At 26.9% G+C, this 17,930-nt stretch overlaps 1 protein-coding gene across 1 annotated transcript in view; it reads left to right on the top strand.

The window, feature by feature from the left end:
- LOC113378406 overlaps positions 1–17,930 on the top strand; it is a gene marked incomplete in the record, with an annotated part of 191,058 nt that overhangs the window by 138,081 nt on the left and 35,047 nt on the right.

Here is a 17,930-nt window from a genome sequence, read left to right as displayed (position 1 = left end):
AAAAGTGCTCCCGTACAGTCACAGTCTAAACGCATTTGCAAACAATTCTGTGCGACATTTTCACTTGTACTGTGCTTAGCTTGGCGGCATTTTCACATTTTTCAATAGTTTTCCTGTCACAAAATTGGAAAAGTGCTCCAGTACATAAACAGTCTACACGCACTTGGGTAAAACATTTGTACCATGGCGGCGCTTAGACTGTGCTTAGCCTGGGTAACTTTTTGAATTATTAATCCAAAATTACAAATTAGGAAAAAGGCTCCAGTAAAGTCACATTCTAAATGCAAGTACATATTATGCTTGTTTGAAGTTGGCACTCAGACTGTGCTTATTATTAGTATTGGAATTTTTTAACTTAAAATACTATTCTTTTCATAATTTTTATATAAAATGAGGAAGATGCTCCGGTAAAGTCACATTCTAAACGCCCTTGCAAATATATTTGTACCAGGTTGTCACTTAGGCTGTGACAAATAGGTAATTTTTCGAATTTTTTAACCCAAAGTTTGCGATTCTATAATTTACATATAATTCGAAAAGTGCTCCAGTAAAATCACATTCCAAACGCCTTTGCGAATATATTTGTACCATGTTGTCACTTAGACTGTGCATAGAGGCACATTTTTTACTTTTTTCAATAATTTTCACAAATTTAAAAAAGTTCTAAAGTCACATTCTAAATTCAATTGTTAATATATTTGTGAGAAGTTGTCACTTAGATTGTGCCTAGGCGGACACATTTTTCATTTTTTTGCTGATTTGTTGTCTTTACATAAAAATTATTGTAATTTTATACAAATTAGGAAAAATTCTCTAGTAATGTCACAATCTAAATGCAATTACTAATATATTTGTTTGGAAATGTCACTTAGACTGTGCTTAGTTTGGGTATATTTTTCAACTTTCAAACCGAAATTTTTATTTTATTTCTATAATATAATTTACATAAAATTTTAAAAGTGCTCCCGTACAGTCACAGTCTAAACGCATTTGCGAATAATTCCGTGCGACATTTTCACTTGTACTGTGCTTGGCTTGTCGGCATTTTCACATTTTTCAATAGTTTTTCTGTCACAAAATTGGAAAAGTGCTCCAGTACATAAACAGTCTAAACGCACTTGGCTAAACATTTGTACCAGAGTGGCGCTTAGACTGTGCTTAGCCTGGTATTTTTCGAATTTTTTGACACACACACAGCCATTTAGTTTCTGAGGTATGCCCATTAAAAATGTTCAGAAACCTTCAAAACGTCGAGAAATGCAAAAATATGCATTTTCGATTTTCGGCTCATTACTATAATTACCCTACGGGAAGTTAATAAATACTATTTTCAACTACTTTTAGCTATTTAAAAAAATTTAGTAATATAATAAAAGATATATAGTACAATTTTATATGTATTTCGGAACTCTTAGTGAATCGCACAATGGCTACATCCATTAATAATTCTGCAATGCTAACAATGCAAACAATACGGATTAACCATAGCGTACTGTTATATTGATTAATTGTCAAATGCGACTAATTAAGATTATCCCTCGTAGATTATATAATATATTACTACTACCCCTAGTGGTGGCCAATTGCCTATCGGCAAGTCCCTAAACTTTATATATAAATAGGTTGCTCGTCAGTAGAGTCCTTTTTCTATCTCATTTTAGTTTGCTCGTCACTAGAGTCCTATATTGTTTCGTATAAATCATGTATTTAATGTTGCACGTCAGTAGAGTCCCTTTTTGTCACATATTTTGTTTTTTATAAATATAATTGTTTTTTGCTCGCCAGTAGAGTCCTTTTTTATATCTAGCAATTTTTTTTAACTAAATAAATATCAATTTGCTCGTCAGTAGAGTTCATTTATTTGTTTTCAGTTTGCTCGTCAGTAGAGCCCTTTTTTTGTTTGAATATAAAGTTTCTTTTTTGCTCGTCAGTAGAGTCCTTTTTTTGCTTGAATATAAAACTTCTTTTTTGCTCGTCAGTAGAGTCCTTTTCCTAAAATCCAGATTCGATTTACGATTCAAATACTCAATTTGCTTGTCAGTAGAGTCCTTTTGTTGAAATTTAAATATGTTGCTCGTCAGTAGAGTCCCTTTCGCATTTGTCTGTCTCATTTTTAATTTGCTCGTCAGTAGAGTCCCTTTTGCCTCATTTTTATTTTGCTTGTCAGTAGAGTCCCTTTTGTCTTATTTTTCAGTTTGCTCGTCAGTAGAGTCCCTTTTCATTTTCTTTTTCAGTTTGCTCGTCAGTAGAGTCCCTTTTCATTTCTTTTACGGTTTCTATAAAGTCCCTTTTTAGATTTATTTTAATTTGCTCGTCAGTAGAGTCCTTTTTTATCCGTGTGTCTTATTTTTAATTTGCTTGTCAGTAGAGCCCTTTTTAGTTGTGTGTTTTATTTTTAATTTGCTCGTCAGTAGAGTCCCTTTTTTATTTCTTTCACAGTTTCTGTAAAGTCCCTTTTTCGATTTATTTTAATTTGCTCGTCAGTAGAGTCCTTTTTTTATTCGTGTCTTATTTTTAATTTGCTTGTCAGTAGAGTCCTTTTTAGTTGTGTGTTTTATTTTTAGTTTGCTCGTCAGTAGAGTCCCTTTTTATTTCTTTCACAGTTTCTGTAAAGTCCCTTTTTGTTCCGATTTATTTAATTTGCTCGTCAGTAGAGTCCTTTTTTTATTCGTGTCTTATTTTTAATTTGCTTGTCAGTAGAGTCCTTTTTAGTTGTGTGTTTTATTTTTAGTTTGCTCGTCAGTAGAGTCCCTTTTTTATTTCTTTCACAGTTTCTGTAAAGTCCCTTTTTCGATTTATTTTAATTTGCTCGTCAGTAGAGTCCTTTTTTTATTCGTGTCTTATTTTTAATTTGCTTGTCAGTAGAGTCCTTTTTAGTTGTGTGTTTTATTTTTAGTTTGCTCGTCAGTAGAGTCCCTTTTTTATTTCTTTCACAGTTTCTGTAAAGTCCCTTTTTCGATTTATTTTAATTTGCTCGTCAGTAGAGTGCTTTTTTTATTCGTGTCTTATTTTTAATTTGCTTGTCAGTAGAGTCCTTTTTAGTTGTGTGTTTTATTTTTAGTTTGCTCGTCAGTAGAGTCCCCTTTTTTATTTCTTTCACAGTTTCTGTAAAGTCCCTTTTTCGATTTATTTTAATTTGCTCGTCAGTAGAGTGCTTTTTTTTCGTGCGTCTTATTTTTAATTTGCTCGTCAGTAGAGTCCCTTTTTATTTTCATTTTCAGTTTGCTCGTCAGTAGAGTCCCTTTTGTCTTATTTTTAATTTGCTCGTCAAATATATAAATAAATATATATAAAGCGAGAGGTTTTTCTTCAGATGGTGATATCACAATAATATCATAAAATTGTTTCTTGGACAGTTTTATTGAAAAATGTTTTTGTTTAGAGAGCATACGTTTCGGGTGTTGATTTGACCCATCTTTAGTGCTACAATTAAATATTTCAGGGTTACAAATTAAAACAATATAAACAATACATAATTACAGACAAAAATATTTATTTTATTTAATTACTGGATGGATGGCCAAGAAACAATTTTATAATATATATAATATATATTATATATATATATATATATATATATATATATATATTTAAAATTGTGTTTTTCTCCTCAAATTACACACGGCTATTAATTATAAAAAAATAGTTTCAAGTAAGAAACCCGAGAAGATGCATTATAGCACCCCATAACACTTAAGGGCTGTAACTGTAGAACTGTAGGCGAAAATAATAAAGAACTCTACCATAGAGTGGCGAGACGGTGGAGCAGTCGAGCGATACTTGCGAAATAAAAAACCAAAACATGTAAGAGATAATTTAGAAGACGTGGTTTAAAATAAAAAAAAGCGAAGCAAACTAATAGGGTTACGCACAAACTATTTACCCAATTTCTAATATTTTTTGCTATTTTAAAGTATACCGAGTTGCTGTGGAGTGTCACAATTCAGACAACAATACAGATAATTCAATTTAATACAAATTCACCGAATATTTCATTATTTTTGGACAAACGGTTTAAAAGTTACAAGAGATGTAACAAAAGTAGACCATTGGGTTGCGAAACTCGCAATTCTATATAAGTCAAAACATTTTACTTCAAATATAGACATGTGGGGTATCAAATAAAAGGTCTCGACGAACACAATCTAAAAATTATACTTAACTAAACACTCTACAAATCTACAGGGTTCCGTACACAATATTTATTTGATTCATAATACAATATTTTGCAATTTTAAATATACAAAGTTGCTGTAGGGCGAAAATGCACTAGTAGATATTATAAAGCAATTAATTTGACACAAATTTGCCAAATAAACCATGCATTTTGGATAAACGGTTCAAAAGTTATAAGAGATGTAACAAAAGTAGACCATTGGGTTGCTGAACTCGAGAACAAACATAAGTCAGAAAGTTTTACTTCAAATATAGGCATGTGGGGTATCAAATGAAAGGTCTCGTCAAACACTATTCAAATATATTAAATAAAACATACTTAATAACCCTATAGGATGCGGTACAGTACATTTACTCAATGCTCGATGTTCATTTTTGTCATTTAAAGAATGCTGGGGTGCTCTAGCGTTCTTACATATTAGAAGATGTTATTTATAATTTAATTTAGAACAAATTTGCCGAATATTTCATTTACTTCGGACGAACGGTTCAAAAGTTACAAGCGATTTGATGAAAGGTAAACCAATGGGTTGCAGAATTCGGGATTAAATGTGAGTAAAGAAGTTTTACTTCAAATATAGGCATGTAGGGTATCAAATGAAAGGTCTCGACGAGCACTATCCAAGTATCATAGTAACAATCACAACAAAACAGTATGGTTCAATATAAATCATTTATGTAATATCTTTTATCAATTTTTGCATAATGTTGAAAATAACGTAATTTAGCATAACTTCATCAAATATACCAATAACTTTGGACGAACGGTTCAAAAGTTACAAGAAATGTAACGAAAGTAGACCATTGGGTTGCTGAACTCGGGATTAAACATGAGTTAAAACGTTTTACTTCAAATATAGGCATGTGGGGTATCAAATGAAAGGTCTCGACGAGCTGAACTCAAATATGATATAGACAGACATGATGCGCGTACAGGGTTCCGTACAACCTTTATTTTCAATATTCAACTTCGCCAAAAATTGTTCAAAATTGTCCAAAATAGTTAGAAATTGGAAAAAAACGTCGTAACAAGTCTAAAATAGCTTACAGGGATATGGAATAGTCCAAAATATTTAGAAAAAATTGGCTAAAAAAGTGTGAAATGGTCAAAAATCAACAAAAATTAAACAGTCAAAAAATCAAAAACAATTCCAAAACATTTTTCCATCCCCACATTATCACAAAAAAACCTTTAACAGCCCCCCCTTTTTGTTAAACCTTGCGTAACGCATCTCTACACCTCTCCACACCTAACCCTCAGCCTCTCCTCCTGTCCTGAATTATTTCTATCAATGTTTCGGTGCTGATAAGCGAGAAACGGTTTTGCTCCAATACATTTCGACCCTCATCCTACCCTTCGCTCGATTTTTACCTACAATGGGTGGAGAACGCTCCACCGGAAAAATATAAGAGAACATATGGGAATGTGTGTGTGTGTGTGTTTTTTTTCAATTTTTTGGAGGTATGTGGAAAACTATTAGAGATAGAGCAAAAGTGTTTTCGGGTAATTTGTTGAGGATTAAATTATCTGTATTTTTAGGTTATAAAAAGTGTGGGTTAATTTGGAAATTGACCACGAAAATTGTGGTTAAATGTGGTAAATGCAGTAAAGTTGTATGGTGTGCTAACGTATATTTGTTTAGTATTTATTACATAACTTTTGAAATATCTAATTTATCTTAAAACAAAATTATCTATATTTTTGGGTAAAATAAAATATGGGTACTTATGTAAATTAACCGCGAAAATTGTGGTCAAACTGTGGTATGTATATAAGGATTTTTAAAGTTTGGAACAAAATTTTGCAAAAAATAATCTTGAAAGTGACGGTTTAATTTATTATATTAGTTGCAACGAGTGCAAATTTTTGTTCGTGAATTTTGTTCTAGATATTTCAAAGATAACAATAGTGTTATATACTGTTAGAAAGCTAATAAAATTATCTAAAAATCTGTATATAACGTTTCAAAACTTTACGAACAAAATTATTTTAGAAAAATCATTGAAATTCAAACTTCAGTATTTAGTTATTAGACATTGGTGGACTTTATAGGTCGCATTTTTCTACATTTACGTTTATATTGCTAAAATTTGTCCTACAACAAATACATTATTATATATCGTTAAAAAGCTAATAAAATTATCTACAAATCTGTATATAACGTTTCAAAAGTTTACGAACAAAATTATTTTAGAAAAATCATTGAAATTCAAACTTCAGTATCTAGTTATTAAACATTGGTGAACTTTATAGGTCGCATTTTTCTACATTTACGTTTAAATTTGTTCTATAACAAATATATTATTATATATCATTAAAAAGCTAATAAAATTATCTAAAAATCTGTATATAACGTTTCAAAACTATACGAACAAAATTATTTTAGAAAAATCATTGAAATTCAAACTTCAGTATCAAGTTATTAGACATTGGTGGACTTTATAGGTCACAATTTTCTACATTTAAGTTTAAAATTTGTTTTACAAAACATATTATTATATATCGTTAAAAAGCTAATAAAATTATCTACAAATCTGTGTACAACGTTTCAAAACTTTACGAACAAAATTATTTTAGAAAAATCATTGAAATTCAAACTTCAGTATCTAGTTATTAGACATTGGTGAACTTTATAGGTCGCATTTTTCTACATTTACGTTTAAATTTGTTCTATAACAAATATATTATTATATATCGTTAAAAAGCTAATAAAATTATCTAAAAATCTGTATATAACGTTTCAAAACTTTACGAACAAAATTATTTAAGAAAAATCGGTAAAATCAAACTTCAGTATCTAGTTATTAAACATTGGTGGACTTTGGCTAAAATTTGTTTTACAACTTATATATTATTATATATCGTTAGAAAGCTAATAAAATTATCTGCAAGTCTATAGTATATAACAAGTCTATGATATACAATATATCTACAAGTCTATAATATAACAATTTAGCTCGTTTCAAACAAAATTTTGTACAAAATTCTTCAAACTTTGATATCAAAATAACTTGATAATTTTTCTTCTCATTGTAGTTGAAAGTCGAAATTGACGATTTGTCACTATTTGTATCTATAACTTGTAAATTATTTATTTTATTTAAAAACAATTTAAGACAAAATCAAAGATAAATGAATTATCAACGTTTTTTGCTAAGATAATATGTGGGTAATTATTTATTAACCACTATATTGTGGTTGAAAATAAGTATGTTAATAATCGTGTTTAAATACATTTGTAAGAGGTGGTACATTTTCGTCACTTTTTGGTACATAACTTTAAAAGTATCTTATATAGCACAAAGGTATCTTTAGCCAAAATAAAGATAATTGAAATATCTATATTTTTGTCTAAGATATTATGTGGGTAACGTTATTTTTTAACCACAAAAATGCGTTTAAATACTGACATTAAATAATACTTATGTAACGTTCGACGTGATACTTTTTCATATTTTAGCATATAACTCGCAAATTATATCTAAAAACCATCTTTGGCAAGATTAAAGATAATTAAATTATCTATATTTCTATCTAATATTGTTTATATACTTGTAGAACCATTTACCTAAGGAAAACGCGTTTGAATATCGTTTCATACTAAAAAAAAGTCGATATGCTCAATAATACACTTTAGCTCCAATTTTTATTTATTATAAGATTAAATTTATTAATTTTAATATTAAAAATTAATTTTACGTTGACATCATATAAGACAAAATTAAAGATAATTTAATTATCTTTTACCGCGTCTAATACTGTTTTAAGATAAAATAAATAATTTAAGATTTAATAAAAAAATACTATTATATATTATTATAAGTAAAGAGATTTTATAAAAAGCTGAATTAAAACAGAAAAAATAGCAAAAAATAAATTCTGACTAACGTCGACTTATTAAAACATTTCCATAGAAAATTAGCGAGTTCTGAAAGCTCGTTAATAATACTTTGCACAAGAATTTATAGCTGTAAAAGCTATAAAAGCTATAAAGCTGTAGGAGACAGGTGTGATGGTAAAGAATATTTTGGTATTTTTGAAAATGATTTTTGGGTTAATGGTGAGAGATAGGGGTATATTGTGTTAGAGGAATTTGTAGATAATTTGATTATCTTTAATCATCCTGAAAATTGTTTTTAGATCACTTAGATAATTGTGGAGTTATGGCCAAAATTGCACCAAAATTTTCCGTTGCGCTTGTAGTATGTTTCAGTATAAAATAATATTCAAACGCGATTTTCTTAGATAAATTGTTCTACATGTATATAAACTGTATTAGATAAAAATGTAGATAATTTTATTACCTTTTTTAAGAGTTATCTCCAAAATTGTACCAAAATGTTTCATTGAGCTTTAGGTCTATCTTAGAATAAACTAATATTTAACCAACAAAACTACTAATATAAAACGACACTTAATTTTGATACCAAAGTTTGAATTTTTTTGTGAATAATTTTGTGCCAAACGTACTAAATTGTTATATACAGAATTGTAGATAATTTTATTAGCTTTCTAACGATATATAACAATATATTTGTTGTAGAACAAACTTTAGCAGTATACACGTAAATGTAAAAAACTGCGACCTGTAAAGTCCAACAAAGGCTGATAACTAGATACAAAAATTTGAATATTTTTCTTAAATAATTTTGTTCGTAAAGTTTTGAAACGTTATATACAGATTTGTAGATAATTTTATTAGCTTGCTAACAGCATATAACACTATTGTTATATTTAAAATATCTAGAACAAAATGCACGTGCAAATAAAAATTTACACTCGTTGCAACTAATATCATAAATTAACCAGTCAATTTTAAGATTATTTTTTGCAAAATTTTTGTTCCAAACTTCAAAAATCCTTATATATATATATATATATATATATATATATATAAGAATTTTTGAAGTTTGGAACAAAAATTTTTTTATATATATATATATATATATATATATATATATGTATGTATAAAGTTTTCCTCCAAAGGTTTACTTTGCAATCAATCATCTCAAAACAAACACAACAACCGCATACGAAATTTCAATGCGGTGGAGACGCCGCGTAGAAATGCAAATATTTAGAAATTTATTACAAACACACATTCACAGGATATGAGATACTGTACAAATATACAAAATATAATGTGGTGAAGTAAAAAGAGATTTGTGAATTTAAAAAATCATTGAAGATTGTAAATAATCATAAATATAAATATAAAACTGTGAAAGTTTTATAAATAAAAATATAATATTACAAAAGTTATATAAAAAAAGTCTGACGAGGGAACGGAATGTATAAAATTGTGATTGTATTACCAAGGAAATAACTACTAGATTTTCAGAACACGATTTAATCAATTTTACTTTAGTTTATGTCTCAGAAACATCTCATATAATAATCACACAAATTAAATTAATTAATAATCTGAATGTCTGTAAGTTATTTTATTTATATCGTGTCATACGATTCAGAACGACTTGAAACTTGAAATAAATTTTACTTGAGTTTATGTTTCAGAAACATCTCATACAATAATCACACAAATTAAATTAATTAATAAATTGAATGTCTGTAATTTAGTTTATTTATATCGTGTCATACGATTCGGAACGACTTAAAATAACAAAAAAACCTAAATTAAAATTAAATTATTAACAAGTTCTATGCAATTACTACATGTTCCATCTAGTGGAGGACTACAAACCAACCCTTTAGCATTTATACGAACCCAAATGTACAACTTGTATTAACGACTTGTTCTAGTACAATTTATATTAGAGCACACAAAATTTGGTTTTTCAAAGCATAGTTGTTAAGAATGCCTCTGTGAGGTATTAGGGAAATTTATAGCTACTGTTGTAAGCTACAAATTAACTAAAGACAGCTCTTAGCTAGCATAGCTAGTTTAGAGGTTATGATAAAAATAGCAAAACAATGTCCTTGTGCTTGTTCTGGTACAAATTTATATTAGAGCACACAAAATTTGGTTTTTCGAAACAAAGTTATTAAGAATGTCCTTGTGAGGTATTAGAAAAATTTGTAGCTAGTGTTTCAAGCTACAAATTAGCTAAAGACAGTTCTTAGCTAGCATAGCTAGTTTAGAGGTTATAGTAGAAAATGTGAAAATGTGTCCTGGTGCTTGTACTAGTACAATTTATATTAGAGCACACAAAATTTGTTTTTTCGACGAATAGTTGTTAAGAATGTCCTTGTGATGTGTTAGGGAAATTTGTAGCTAGTATTTTAAGCTACAAATTAGCTGAAAATAGTTCTCAACTAGCTTAGCTAGTTTTGAGGTTATGGTGCAAAATGTAAAAATGGGTCTTTGTTCTTGTATTAGTAAAATGTTATCAAGCGCACACAAAATTTGTTTTTTCCAAGCAAAGTTATTAAGAATGTCCGTGTGAAGTATTAGAGAAATTTGTAGCTAGTTTTTTGAGTTACAAATTAGCTAAAGATAATTCTTAGCTAGCATAGTTAGTTTAAAAGTTACAGGAAAAACAATAAATGCGTATCATAATCCTGGTACTGACAAAAATTTAGTGAAAGTACTGTAAAAGTGAATTTGCAAGTAAATTATCCAACATATCCAAATATAGTGTTAGATGAAGTTAAAGACAATACTATAAACTATAATTTTGCTAAAGATTGCTCTTGGTTAGCTTATTTAGTTTCAAAGTTACAGCTATAAAACTGTAGAAATGTCTAAGTACTAGTACTACCAAAATATACGTGAATGGCTTGAGAATTTTGCATTTACCAGATAATTATTAAAGTCGACTTAGCGTTGTATGAAAACACCTTGTAGCTAGTTTTTTGAGCTACAAATTAGCTAAAGATAGTTCTTAGTTAGCATAATTAGTTTGGAAGTTATAGCACAGAAAGTAAGAAAATGTCTTGATACTAGCACTAACAAAAGTTTAGTAGGTGCACTGAAAATTGGGGTTTTGTACAATAAATATTACAAATTTTGCAAAATTGTTTTAGACAGAGTTATAGCTACTTCTCTTAGCTACAAATTAGCTAAAGATTGTTCTTAGTTAGCATAATTAGTTTGGAAGTTATAGCACAGAAATTAAGCAAATGTCTTGATACTTGTACTGGCGAAAGTTTAGTGGGTGCACTGAAAATTGGGGTTTTGTAAGATAAATACTACAAATTTTGCAAAATAGTTTTAGACAAAGTTATAGCTAGTTCTCTTAGCTACAAATTAGCTGAATCCAATTTTTAGTTAGCACAATTAGTTTAGAAGTTATAGCAAAAAAAGAATACACAAGTCCCAGTGCCTGTACTAGCAAAAACTTAATGTGTGCACTAAGAATCTCCATTTTGCAAGATAACTATTAAAGATATCTCAGTACAATATTAGATAAATTTGTAGCTAGTTTTTTAGGCTACACATTAGCTAAAAACTGATTTTAGTTAGCCTTATTAGTTTGGATGCTATAGCTAAAATATTAAACACAAGTCCTAATGATGTACTGATAAAAAGTTTTCAAGGGCTGTACAAAATTAGATTTACCAAGATAAATAGAAAAGATATTTTAGTATAGTGTTAGACATAATTGTAGCTAATTCTTTAAGCTACAAATTAGTTAAAGATAGTGCTTAGCTAGCATAGATAGTTCGGAAGTTATAGTAAAACAAGTAAAACAATGTTCTAGTTCTAATATCAATCATCTGTTGGTACATTTTTTTGGATTTTTGCCAAAATTTTGCAAAATATGCTTGACAAATAAAATATTTTTGGAAATTCGTATAAACAAATACTTCATCTTTATTTTATCCAAATAAACTAATTATTAATTGTTTATATTTTAAAAGTTATAACAAACTAAATTTGTAAAATATAAAATCAATTTTGTTAAACAAACCTTGGTGCACCCTTGTGCAAGGTGGTTTGAAACTTGGATAAGCACTGTTGAAGCGTCGCTCCAACAGATGTACGTAGTATAAAATAAGGGTAAATGTATTGTTATATATATATATATATATATATATAAATTAAATAAAAAAATTACCTTTAACTGATGCTGGGGCATCCTCATATCCCTTTGTCTACTGTTAGTTCCAGCAGGAGTCCTATCAGTCTCTGATTCAATTGCCTCCATACAACTTTCAGCCTCTGATAACCATGCCAAAAACTTCTCCAAAGATCTAGATATAAAATATAATTATAATTATATATATATATATATATATATATATATATATATATACAGAAGGGGTTCATATTGTGTGAGGAACTATAGAAAATTCAAGTTGTGCAAAGTTTAACCATTTTTCCTGAACAATTTTGTTCTAAGACTTTTAAATCGTTATATACAGATTTGTATAGAACTTTATTAGCTTTCTAATGATATATAATAATGTATATATGTTCAAATAAATTGTTTTGGAAATTTGAAAAAATATAAAAAAAAATGTAACCAGCAGACATCTTAGTGAACTCAAATAGATACAAATGTCTTTTTAAATTTTAAAGTTTAAATATTTTTTTAATATATATATTTGTTCTGAACGTTTTGAAGTGTTATACACAGTTTTATAGATAATTTAATTAGCTTTCTAATGATATATAATAATGTATATATGTTCAAGTAAATTGTTTTAAAAATTTGAAAAAAAAATATAAAAAAATGTAACCAGCAGACATCTTAGTGAACTCAAATAGATGCAAATGTCTCAGTACTTGATTCTTAAGTTTGAACAATTTTTTAAATATAAATTTGTTCTAAACGTTTTAAATTGTTATACACAAGGTTGTAGATAATTTAATTAGCTTTCTAACGATATATAATAATGTATACATGTTCAAGTAAATTATTTGAGAAATTTGCAAAAATATGAAAAAATGTAACCAGCAGACGTCTTAGTTTACTCAAATAGATGCAAATGGCTTTGTACTTGATTTTGAAGTTTAAATATTTTTTTAAAATTAATTTCGTTCTAAACCTTTTAAATCGTTATATACAATGTTGTAGATAATTTAATTAGCTTTCTAATGATATATAATATATGTTGAAGTAAATTGTTTCAGAAATTTGCAAAAATATAAAAAAATGTAACCATCAGACATCTTAGTGTACTCAAATAGATAAATGACTGAGTACTTGATTTTGAAGTTTAAATAATTTTTTAATATATATTTGTTCTAAACGTTTTAAATTGTTATATACAGATTTATAGATAATTTTATTAGCTTTCTAATGATATATAACAATGTATATATATTTAAATAAATTGTTTAGGAAATTTGAAGAACTATAAAAAAATGTAATTATCTTAGTTTACTCAAATAGATGCAAATGGCTTTGTACTTGATTTTGAAGTTTAAATAATTTTTTTATATATATTTGTTCTAAACATTTTAAATTGTTATATTCGGATTTGTATAGAATTTTATTAGCTTTCTAATGATATATAATAATGTATACATGTTCAAGTAAATTGTTTGAAAAATTTGAAAAAATGTAGCCAGCAGACATCTTTTAGTGTACTCAAATAGATGCAAATGACTTAGTACTTGCTTTTGAGGTTTAAATATTTTTTTAATATATATTTGTTTTAAACGTTTTAAATTTTTATATACAGTATTGTAGATAATTTAATTAGCTTTCTAATGATATATAATACTATATAAATGTTAGAACAAATTATTGACAAAATAGAACCCAGTATAAAAAATGTAAAATGCAAACATCTAAGTTCACATAAATAACTACAAAGGATCAGTATTTAATTTTCAAATTTTAACTATTTTTTTTAAATTAATTTTGTTCTACGAGTTTTAAACTGTTATATGCAGATTTATAGATGATTATATTAGCTTTCTAATGGTAAATAATAATAATAATAATAGGTTTTAATATATTTTAATAAAATACAGGCTTCTATAAATTAATGTCACGAATTGACAAAAACTATACATTTTAATATTAAAGTTAGAAGTTTTTTTTATATAATTTGGTTCCAAAAGTTATAAATCTTTATATACAAATTTAAAGATAATTTGTCAGGCTTTTAATTAATATAAAATACTATATATATGTTTAAATAATGTTTAGAAATATTTAATTCAGAAAATTGAACACAAAATTTAGGTTTTGTAATTCCAAAGTTTAACAAAGTTTAATTGTTTCTGGAAAATTTTGTTCTGCGAGTTTTAAATTGTTATATACAGATTTGTAGATAGTTTTATTAGCTTTTTAGCTATATATAATAATATATAGATGTTGTAACAAAATATTTAAAATATATAAAGATATAAAAAAACACAAAAAACAGGCATTTTCGTAGTAAATTGAGTCGATGTTTTTATAATTTTTATGGCAAAATTTTGTTCGTGGCGATTTCCAATGTTATATACAGATTTGTAGATTATTTTATTAGATTTCTCATGATATATAACACTATATACTTAATTAAACCAATTATTAACAAAATCAATAACAATTTAAAAAAATGTAACCGACAGTAGTTTGAAAAAATGACGTCAAAGAACGCAGTATTTAATTTTCAAATTCAAACATTTTTTTAAAATAATTTTGTTTTGAACGATTTCAAGTCTTATATACAAATTTATTGATAATTTTATTAGCTTTCTAATAATATATAATAATAAAAATTTGTATAAACACATTATAAGTAAATTTGTTCAAACATTTATATATTACTATACATCATTAAAAAGCTTATTAAATTGTGTATAAATCTGCAATTAAAATTTGAAAAGTGTTAGAACAAAAGTTTTGACAAAAATCACTCAAACTTTGCATATTAATATCAACAATTTAATTTTTCGTCACACTTTTTTGAATTTGCTTGATCTGCCAAAAAAATTGTTAAAACATTTATATATAATTACATATCACTAAATAGCTTATTAAATTGTGTATAAATCTGTATTTACGGTTTTAAAAATTTTAGAACAAAATTTTTGATAAAAGTTACTCAAACTTTGCAAATTAATATCAACAATTTAGTTGTTTTGTCGCACTTTATTTAAATTTGCATTATTTATCAAAAATAATTGTTTAAATTTTTAATACACTATTATATATCAATAAAAAGTTCATTAAATTGTCTACAAATGTGCATTTTTAATTTTGTAACTGTTGGAATAAAATTATTAATAAAAATTTTTGGAATTTGATTTTATTAGTACGTATTGCATGGCTTACAAATGAATAGATACTAAAGTTAAATATTTATTAATTTTTATTAATAAATTTTGTTCGCAATGTTTTGAAACCTTAAATACAGATTTGTAGTTAATTTTATTAGTTTTTCAGCGATATATAATAATATATATGTTGTAGAACAAATTTTAGCAAAATAAACGTAAATGTTTATGTTAAAAAATGTAACCCATAAAGTCCACCAAAGGCTGATAACTAGAAACTGAACTTTACAAAAATTTTTCAAATAATTTTGTTCGCAAAGTTCTGAAACGTTATATACAGAATTGTAGATAATTTTATTAGCTTTCCAATAATATATAACACTATTGTTATCTTGAAAATATCTAGAACAAAATGCACGTGCAAACAAAAGACTGCACCCATTGCAACTAGTATAATAAATTAACACATAACTTTCAAAATAGTTTTTTGCAAAATTTTGTTCCAAACTTGAAAAATCCTTATACGCAGACTTGCAGACAATTTCATAACCTTTCATTTGATATATAACACTATATACTTATCACCTGTCTTTTACAATTTATTACTCAAATTATCACTCACCTGTCGAAGTTATGTAAAGAGTTAATTGCAGCATTGAGGACCCTTCCTCTGGCCACCACTGCTTGTGTCAAGTTAGCATAACGTTGATTGACACATTCTGTCATCTTTTTTATACGAGAAGTGTCATCGTGCTGATAAACAGCTATTAATTTCTGTGTCAACTGATTGAAGAGTTCGATTTGATGTTTGTATTGATGTAACTCTGCATGATATGACTGGAAAAAGAAAAAAAAATCAAATTTTTTAAATCCCATAATATTGGTGTAAATTGTGTTTAGCCAGTTTTTTGGGCTTGAAATTAGCTTTGATTTGATGTATATAAGTATACATGTGTAGGAACAAATTGTGGTTTAAAAACGCTTTCAAAAATCTACTTGTTAAATTTTGATTTTAATTGTAAGGTGTGAAGATGACTGGAAAAAGAAAAAAAAAATCAAATTTTTGCAAATAACTTGTGAAATATTGGTGGAAATAAGAATTAGGTTTAGCCATTTTTTTGGGCTTGAAATTAGCTTTGATTTGATGTATATAAGTGTATATGTGTTGGAACTAATTGTGATTCAAAAACGCTTTCAAAAATCTTTTTACTAAATTAAATTTTAATTGCACAGTGTGAAGCACGCTTTAGCCTAAAGCAGTAGCCACACTTGCTCTTTTGCTTATGAGCGTTGTTTACGGTTTTATATGGCGCCGGTTAAGTGTGGTCGACGCTTTAGGCTTGTAAAGCGTGTTTCACACTTGATTTTGGGAAATTTAGAAGCAAATTTATAGTTTTTTTTTTGAATAACTTCTAAAGTATTTGTGATAGGTATAAGGTGTGTTTAGCTAATTTATAGCTAATTAAATTATCTAAAATTTAAGCTAACATTATGATAAGTTTTGAAAATAATATTTAATATAAAAATGCAATTAATAATGCTGATAAATTTATATGATAAAGACATTTGTGCAGGTTTAGTTTTATATCTAGTAAACTATTTATATGAACTATAAGGTGTGTTTAACTAATTTGTAGCTAATTGAATTATCTAAAATTTGAGCTAATATTTTTGTAAGTTTAATAAATAATTTTTGATATAAAAATGCAATTATAAATAAACAAACTTGCTAACCAAATTGTATGTAAAGATACTTTTTTATAGTTTTTGTTTTATATTTTCTAAACTAATTATATAAAAGATAAAGTGTGTTTAGCTAATTTGTAGCTTAATAAACCACCTTCATTTTATACAATTAATATTAATTAATATTAATAATATAGCAAAGTATTTTAATAATTTTTTTAAATTTTAATAATAAATGCAATTGAAAATTATCAAAGCTGCAAATCGAATTATATAAAGTAGTTGCATTTTTAGGGTTTGTGTGCTATATTTTCCAAAATATTGCTAGAAACTAAAAACTGTTTGCAGGTAATTTGTAGCTTAAAGTATTAGCTATAAGTTTGTCTTATAATATACCAAGATATCTTTAACAATTATCTTGCAAAATCTAATTTCCTAAAGCACTATTTAAATGTAAGTTAGTACCTGCTCTAGGACTTGTATTTAGTTTTGTGCTGTAGCTTCTAAACTAATTGTGCTAACTAAAAACTATCTGTAGCTAATTTGAAGCCTAAAGTATTAGCTACAAGTTTGTCTAATACTATACTAAAATATCTTCTATAGTTATCTTGGAACATCTAATTTTGTACAGCCCTTAAAAACTTTTTATCGGTACATCACTAGGACTTGTGTTTAGTTTTTTAGCTGTAGCTTCTAAACTAATAATGCTAACTAAAAACAGTTTTTAGCTAATTTGTAGCTTGACAAACTAGTTATAACTTTCTCTTGGACTATACGGAGATATCTTTAATAGTAATCTGGCAAAATGTTGGTTCTTACTGCACACTTTAAATTTTTGTTAACACTACACTAAGACATTTGATTATCTTTTTAGCTATAACTTCCAAACTATTAATGCTAACTAAAAACGGTCTTCAGCTAGTTTGTAGCTACGAAAACTAA

Source organism: Ctenocephalides felis, unplaced genomic scaffold (assembly GCF_003426905.1).
Source record: "Ctenocephalides felis isolate EL2017-DRISC unplaced genomic scaffold, ASM342690v1 CF-g0.4_SCAFFOLD_01886, whole genome shotgun sequence".
Taxonomy (NCBI): domain Eukaryota; kingdom Metazoa; phylum Arthropoda; class Insecta; order Siphonaptera; family Pulicidae; genus Ctenocephalides; species Ctenocephalides felis.
This window is presented reverse-complemented; position numbering and strand designations above follow the sequence as displayed.